Source organism: Sorex fumeus, unplaced genomic scaffold (assembly GCF_029834395.1).
Source record: "Sorex fumeus unplaced genomic scaffold, SorFum_2.1 ptg000075l, whole genome shotgun sequence".
Lineage (NCBI taxonomy): Eukaryota > Metazoa > Chordata > Mammalia > Eulipotyphla > Soricidae > Sorex > Sorex fumeus.
In genome coordinates, this window is record NW_026606132.1 from 708,686 (window position 1) to 717,202 (window position 8,517).

Sequence of the window (8,517 nt, forward strand, 5' to 3'; positions counted from 1 at the left end):
TATTCTGTTTTGCAGTTCTTCTCCAGACTTCTCCATATATACTTCCCTCACAACTGATTTTCCACTTGGAAATGAGCCAGAGGCTTTGCGTCCACCAGGTGGTGCTAAGGCCCCATCTCCTGCTCTGTCTTCGGGGCTCTGAGAACCACTGCGTACATTTCTGTTCTGCTCCATTTTATCAAGTCTAATTCTATCTGTTTTTCTTCACACACACACACACACACACACACACACACAACACCATGCTCATGTCAAGGCAGCTCAGACAAGGGAGAAGACCCCAACCCCAGCTGTTTAGAAATCTGAAGCAGACTTACATTAAAGCATCACCTAACCTGAAGAGAGTTCAATTGAAAGCCCAGGCCCTCAGACACACTACACAAAGGGATTTAAAGGTCTGACTCCCTGTATGCATACTGTAAGCCTCATCATGCCTGCGTGCTCTGCACCCTGCTTAAATAGCATTTTCATTTTATGTTGTTTTTGTCCTTTAAGCACCATTGGGATAGCATATCACTTCCAGCACCATGTTTAAGAGATCACCAACTCCAGAATTAGAAAAAAATCTTAACTCAAGTCCTGGTATGATTACTCACTCTCTGTGTGAATCTGGCAAATTAATTTCTTGAGTCTCAGGTAGCTTGCTAGTTAATGGAAATAATACTTACCTCTACTTCATTCATTTATTCCACAATATTTACAGAGTGCCTAACTGCGTGACAGGCTTAGCAGTCCCTGGGACTACAATGATGAGAAGAGAGAGAAGCTTGAATGATCACACCCATAAATGTGACATTTCGACTGTTGAAAGCTGGGAGAGAGATACATTTATTATGAGACATTATCTGAGCTAGAAATGGAGACCAAATTGACAGGATTTACTTGGGGATGGATTGAAGGTGGACGATAAGGCAGAGAAAGGAGTCAGAATGAATCAAGGCATCAGGTCTGGGAGTTGCTATGGCCAAGGGCTGGGGGTGGAGGGGGGCACGACCAAGGCATGTGTACACATGTTGATGGGAAGCCCCTAACTAGGTGTCAGGGGACAGTCACATATTTTATCTCCTTTAATTAAATCACGATGGCAGATTTACTCTGGGAATCCCTATTCACATTTCCATGAGTGGAAACAGAATCAGAGGATTGCCCTGGGTCTCACAGTGGCAGATCCACAGACTTAATTTTTACTCCATAGAGCAAACACAGTGCTTTGTCCATTTATCCATGCTGTGAGGGCTCAGCAGAGCCTGCAAAAGGAGAAGGCAGGTTGGATCAGGGCCTAAGGACTCCAAGAAGGCAGAAAAGGGGCCAGGAGTTTATGGGGGGACAAGTGGAATAGCTCGAGATAGAATTGTGATGGGGCAGGGGTGGAGTGGCGTAGAAATGAGTCTCCAAGAATTTAATATTTACTTTTTGAGGCCAGAGAGATAATCCAGAGGTTAAGGCATTTGCTGTGCACACAGTTATCTCCCATTTGATTCTCGGCATTATGTACAGTACTCCCAGCACTACCAGGAATGATCCTTGAACACAGAGTCAGGAGTAAGCCCTGAGCACTTCTGAGTGTGCCCCCTCTCCCTAAAGAGGTACTTTTTGAACACAGGCTTAGTAGGTCAAATTGAAGTTCATGTTGCATAACCCTCCTCCCCCCTTCTACCAAGTTTTAACCCCGATCCCTGAAAGGTTAGTAGGGAAGAGAGCACATGAGGAGGCAGTTTATGAAGTGGCCAAGGCCCAGGGCTAAATTTGAAATTAGCTCCGGGATTTCAGTTAGGGGAGTCAAGTTTCCAAGACCATGGTTAAGTCCAGCTGCTGGGCCTCATAGAGGGTTAGAAAACTGACTCTTTCTGGCTAGCACTTTGAGTCTAACCTTCCCGTCACCTGCTCGGTGCTTTTGGCGTTCTAGGAAGCAGTGAGTGCCTGCTTTTTTGGCTTAAGGCTTTTCACAAGGCCAGGAGCTGTTGATTCTGCAGCTTTGTGGGACAAGGACTAAGGGAGCTGGATCTACGACGGGTTAGGATTAGGTTTAGTTAAAGCGGGGCTGTCATAGTTTCTTTAACCCACAACCAGTGCCCACCACACGTAAGCTTTGTACTCCTTAGCTATCTTCTGGCCTGAGATGTAAGCTTAGGGTCAGATGATTTCCCCAACAGAATTTCAGTCATCTACTTCATCATCTACATGTTGGGTTCTCAGGTTTTTCTGGCTGGCAAGTACTAAGTCAGAGTTTCTTTTGGACTTTGAAGATTCTTTGGGCTATAAAATATCTTTAAGGGTTGCAGAGTTTTCTGTGAGAGTCAAAAATATTCCCATTAAAATAAAAATCTCAGTAGAATGTCAGAAACTTGTTTGTAACATTCGCCTAGATGACCACTTATGTTTTATCCCATTAGTGAATAAAGTTAGGATAAAATTAGGTTTCTTGTAGAAGGAAAAATATACATAACTACAGTTGTTTAAATAAGATAGAAGGTTAATTCTTTCTTTTTTGAGTCACATCTGAAGATTTTCAGGGTTCATTCCTGGCTCTGTGCCCAGGCAGGGCACGAGGGACCATACATGATATCAGGGATTGAATTCTGATACTGAATTCAGGGATTGAAGTTTAGGTGAGGTGGGCACTGGTTGTGGGTTAAACACTCAAAACTTAATCCCAATCCCTCTCAGATCCAGCTCCCTTTGTGAAATGCAAGTGTCTTATCAACAGTACCATCTCTCTGGTCCCAGAAGGTTAATTGTTGATCAGCCTGATCAATCTGAATGCAGGACATACAGGTCCCTGAAGCTGTTAGGGATTCCAACTCTTCAACTTTCTACTGTGCCTTCATCCTAGTGATGCAAGTTGATTTCTGAAGCTCTATGGAATAGATGCTTTTTCCAAGCAATATAAGATGGAGGAAAGAACCAAAAAAGATCAACCCTTTCCCCTTTCAGGCGATCTCCCAGAAACCCAAGCTACTACATCCACTTTTATCTTATTCACCAGAGCTTTGGGATATGGTCACCCTAGATATAAGGGAAGCTGTGGAATATAGAATTTTAATTGCACACATTAGGGAGGAAGTGGGTGGGTTGTGAGGTAGATAACTAGCAACCTCTGCCACAGTTTCTGTGAAAAATCTCATTAGCTTCACAATGTCGTACTTGCATTGTCAAGGACTAATGAGAAAAGAACATAGGAATACAATACATAAATGATGGCTTAGTCCCAGTGAAGGCCAAATGATGTCCCTGAGGGCTGTTGGAATGACAGTGTAGCAGGAGATCTGATAGGAAAAAAGCAATGTGAGAGCTGAGTCATAGCCTGGCACACAGTAATACAAAGCACAAAGAACTCAAAAGAACCTGTATCCCATTCGGCACCACAGTCACGATCAGAACAATTTAATTTTCGAAAAACAACATCATTCCCTTTGCTAAAATCATTGCTGTTCTAGATTTTATTGGTTTTGGAGTTTGGTTTACACTTGATTTGGAAGTTTGTTTTAGCTTTATAATTGTATATAAAACATAAGCATCAGGAGTTTGTAGCTTGTTTTCTCTGTACATCATTTAACACTGTAATAAAAATGAATCAATACATGGAATCTATGTATCCCACCCTTTTAAAGGGGCAATTTTCTGGGAATTGCTTCCTGAAACCACTGGGGACCACTGTAGCAAACAGGAGGGCTGTGGGAGTTGGAACCCCAAAGTACCGCTTCAGTTTCAGGGTTCTTTTCACACCACCATCCCAGTGAGGAGGAGGCAGAAATGTGCTGCAAAACAGGTGTTGAACCTAAACATAGCATATGATCAGAGGAGGCTAACATTGGAAGAGCTCATAAAGGTCACATGGCATGCCTCCTGCTTGAAGCTCCAGCCTGTCTGTTAAGCCAAGTTCCTGGGCCAGGGGGAATGAGGATGAGATTGGTGGTTTAGGGTGACTTCAAGAAGAATTTCGGGGAAAGGTTGATTAAACATTATGTTCTTGACTCCAAAAATCCTTGTTATATTTTGAGTATGTTACTGTGACTATTTGACAAGTAGAAAAGGTTTTAGTCCAAATGTACGAAAATATATCCACTCCCTTTTTCTAGTAACATGCTCATTCCCAAGACTGTCTGTCTTACCCAACTTGATCTATGAAAGTGTACATCTTCCAGGTTCCTTTTCACTGCATTGTAGCCTGGAGGGCAGCCTGGTTATCATGGGCTAGAGACCTGAACTGTATGGTAAGGCCTGGATTGATGATGAGTAGGGGTGGGTGGAGGTGTGGTAGGGGGTTATTACAGTGGACTTGTTTCAGGCCATTTATAGATGGAAGGAAGAAAAGCTTTTCCTCTCTCTGGCAACAGTAAGTCTTTTTTAGTCTGGCCACTATCCCTATCTTTGAGCACATTCTCAGAATCTTTATCTGTTATAAGGAATGAAGAAATCTGTAGACTTTTCTATCAAGATGAAAGAAGACAAATCAATGGAGAGGCATAGAAAGAGAGACTGATAGAGTGAAGCATAGACTGATGGATAAAGCATCTTTTATCTATGGAAAAAGATAAATTTCAAGAGATACTAGAGCAAGATGTGTGAATATATATATTATAAAGGAAATATATGTTGCTGTATATCTATCTACATATAATGGGGTCAGTGAAATATACAAGTGCTAGACCGAGACACAGATAAAATCAAAGATACAAAGAGAACATACAAAGATAAATATCCAGACATAGGGGAAAGATAAATTTATTGAGATACTTATTTATAGAGGGAGAGATAAATGGAGAAAAATAACCAAATAGAAACAAAAGGATGATATCGAGGGGGAGAAATAGAGACAGGAATAGAAGAGAAAAAACACATTTAGGAGTCATTTATGTATATAGAGCAGTCAAATGCAGAACAAGGGGGGTCCTTTGGGCCCTTGTGTTGCTCACAAGTGGTGGGAAGGGGGACAACAGGAAGCAATGCTGTGCTGTGCTGCTTTTTGTATTGAGAACTGTATCAGTCTGCTACTGTATTCAGCAAATTTTCAGTCTAAACACACCTACTCTTGAGTTGCTGCATTCTCAGATATGAGGGTAGTGGGTATAAAAGTGTCACAACATATGAAGTGTCTGTAGGAGCTTGGGTCGGGGTCAAGTTACCTTTGGTACAACGTGATTAGAAAGAATCTAAGCTACATGCACCATATTTATCATGGGGAATCTGTTCATGCTTAATTCAAGCAGAGTTCTGAGCAAAAAGCAATTTATAATCCCATTCAGCATTAAGTCCACTGCAGTGGACCAACAGCTATCAATAATACACATGTGAACATCAGCACTGAAGGTCAAGCCCTGATTATCTCCATTCCCATGCCATGTGATGAATTTCTCATCTTTCCCCCAAAATGTGGGCGCTCTTAGGTGGCTTGCCACCTCCACCATCCCTCTATCCATACCTAGATGAACTTTCAGTGCTTCCCTTTCCTCTTCACACTTTGTTCATTGCTACTTACCCATTCTTCATGTCACGTCACACGCCAAATGATTCCAGCACCTAGAAGCATTAGTCTCTGAGAAGTATATATTAGCATACTGTTGCCATACTCTTTCATCCTCAGACATCTGAGATGAGAATAAAGATAGGTGTATTTTGAAGTAGAAGAAACTGAAACTCGAAAGAAATTAGGCAAGTTTTCTGGAGTCATACAGCATACTTGAGGTTTAAAGTTAGAAATCCCTGGCAACTCAGCCCATTTTCTTTCCACTATGCCACCCAGAATCCAAGTGTAAAAAATTCTTTGTTAAATGAAATTTTCTTATTAGGTACCCACCAAAGCCTGATGTGAAGATATTGTATATTGTACAACATGGTCCTGAGGAAAGATTTTTATTGTAGGGACAAGATTGAACATGCCAGACTAGTGTGCCCATTGGAGGTGAGGAGAATACAAGCAATAAAAATTAATGGTGCAAAGATAAAATAATTAAGGGAACCCTGTACAAGGAAATACTGCATGCTATCCTTCACTTTGGTGCCCGGACTTTCACTTAGCACAGGTTCTCTTCCATTCATCCTACCAGCACCCAGGGCATATGCAGATGCAACTGAGAAGTTGGAGTTCTTGGCTGAGATCCACTCTCCTCTTTTCTGTCAGTTTCTGGTTATCCAGTCTCGATTCAATATATGCTTTTTTTTTTGCTTTTTGGGTCACACCCAGCGATGCTCAGGGGTTACTCCTGGTTCTGCACTCAGAAATTAATCCTGGTGGTGCTTGAGGGACCATATGGGATGGCGGGAATCGAACCTGGGTTGATCTCATGCAAGGAAAATGCCCTACCCGCTGTGCTGGTGCTCCAACCCATCAATATAAGCTTCAGGAAGAATATCTGGAGAACTTCACTGAGGATATGAGGCTATGATCATAGACTGTTAGCACTGCTAAGGACAGGCTTCGTGGTCAGGATGATATTTTTGCCTTCTTACCCTCCTTTGTCCTTCCTTCATGGTAGAGCAGTCCGCTTACTTATTGGGTGTCAGACTTTGGATAAGGTGCTTTTTGTATAGGTGATTTCATTTTATTCTCAGTATAATTCTGTGAGATGTCTTTTTACTATTTTATGAAATGGAAATGAAACTTAGGCTCAGGGGAAGCAAAGTAACTTTCTCAAAATAACAGAGCAAGTAAGTAGTAGAGATAGAATTTGAACCAAGAGAAAGTTAGCTACAGAGAACATCACATAATGTCTGTCCTGCTCCTTCTCTTTGAAAATAAAGAAAACAGCACCACCAACAACACCAAAACTGAATGAAAAATCATGTTGTTTCCATCCCACCAACAAAGAGGTATGAAAATACTGGATGAAACTACATGAGACCCTACTATAAGGTAACTTCCTCCCTAATAGCAGCATATCTGAACTGAAAATTGCAGTGGCACAAATATGTCTGCTATAAAAGCTGGTTTTGAAATGTCAAAGTGAGATTCAAACTCAGGACTTCTAATCTTATTTATTTCAACCCCTAGAATAACTTATCTTTTCACACTGGGCATTATTTTATGGTTTTTGTACAGTAGAAAATATTTTCTCTTATGAACACCTAAGTTTTCAGTATATAAATATGTCCATAGTATTTTTGATTCCTTCTCAAAATATTTTTGTTTAGCTGTGGGTTAGAAATAATGTCCAACAAAAATCAAGCTTTTGTTCTTTGGATTGTGTTCACTGCTTTATATGAATGAACTCCTTTATTCCTCCAAAATACTATGAGGTAAGTATAATTGTTCACTCTGTTGCACAATAGAAGGTAGTTGAAGGAATACTTCAAAATTACAGAACATTTTAGTCACAAAGATTAAGATTGATTCTTGGACTTAGTGAGTCCAGATTTCTCAGGGCAGGGATTCTGGAGCAGCTATGGGTAGAAACATACAATTTTTTTTTTCTGGGGTGAGGCACCAAGTGATACTCAGGGTCTACTCTCAGCTCTGTGCTTAGAGTTGCTACTGTTGGAGCTTAGGGAACCATGTGGTGCTGGGGATTAAAAGTGGGCCTACAAGATACAAAGCATGCCCTCAGCCCTTTGAGGTATCTCTCTGGTCCTTAAACTCAGCCACACATTTAGTTTCTTGAATTGAGTTTTTTTTTCATATTCACTTTTGCTTCTGGATCTGTGCTCAGGCTCCTAGTGGAATTTAGTGGACAATGTGTGGTGCCAGGGATTAAACCCGGATTTACTGTGTACCTACTGTACTCTCTTTGGCCCCAAACCAGCTATAGGTTTTAACAGAAAGATTTTTTTATGGCGATTGCCTCACTGATAAGATGGGGAAATTGATGCTGAGCAATCTTTAATGAATTAATTAAATAACAACCTGGGCAGAGTGTTGGGTAGGTGGAGGCAATGATTGGGAGTATTCATGGTTTTGTTCTAGTCATAAAATACTGTGAAGTCTTTGAGGGTCTGGGTGGATCTCTTGATCTTCCCAGTGTCTTGCACATAGTATAGATAGTAGAGATTCACTGAATATGTTTTATTGGATGAATTTAAATTTTTTAATGTAGTCTGAATTTGATCTCTTCTAAATGCTGGGTTTCTCTGTGTATCAGTTTGGTACTAACCTTGAACAAATATGGAATATAAAAGTAAAGTAAGTAAAGGCCCTCCCGTTGTTCATCGATTTGCTCGAGCGGGCCCAGTAACGTCTCCATTGGAGATTTTGTTGTTACTGTGTTTGGCATATCAAACACATCACGGTGGCTTGCCAGGCTCTGCCATGTGGGCGAGATACTCTCGGTAGCTTGCCGGGCTCTCCGAGAGGGGCGGAGGAATCGAACTCGGGTCGGCCATGTTGGCCGCTTGTAAGGTGAACGCCCATATTCATATGGCTGAACCACAAATCAAAAATTCTGTTTGATTTAAGGTATCTGGGAATTCACTGTCCAGACTTTACCACTAGTATTTCATGCATTTATTTCCTGCAGTTCTTTTTTCTACAGTGATAAACATATGAAGACATGGTGACAGTAGTGTGGAAGCCAAGGCCACAAT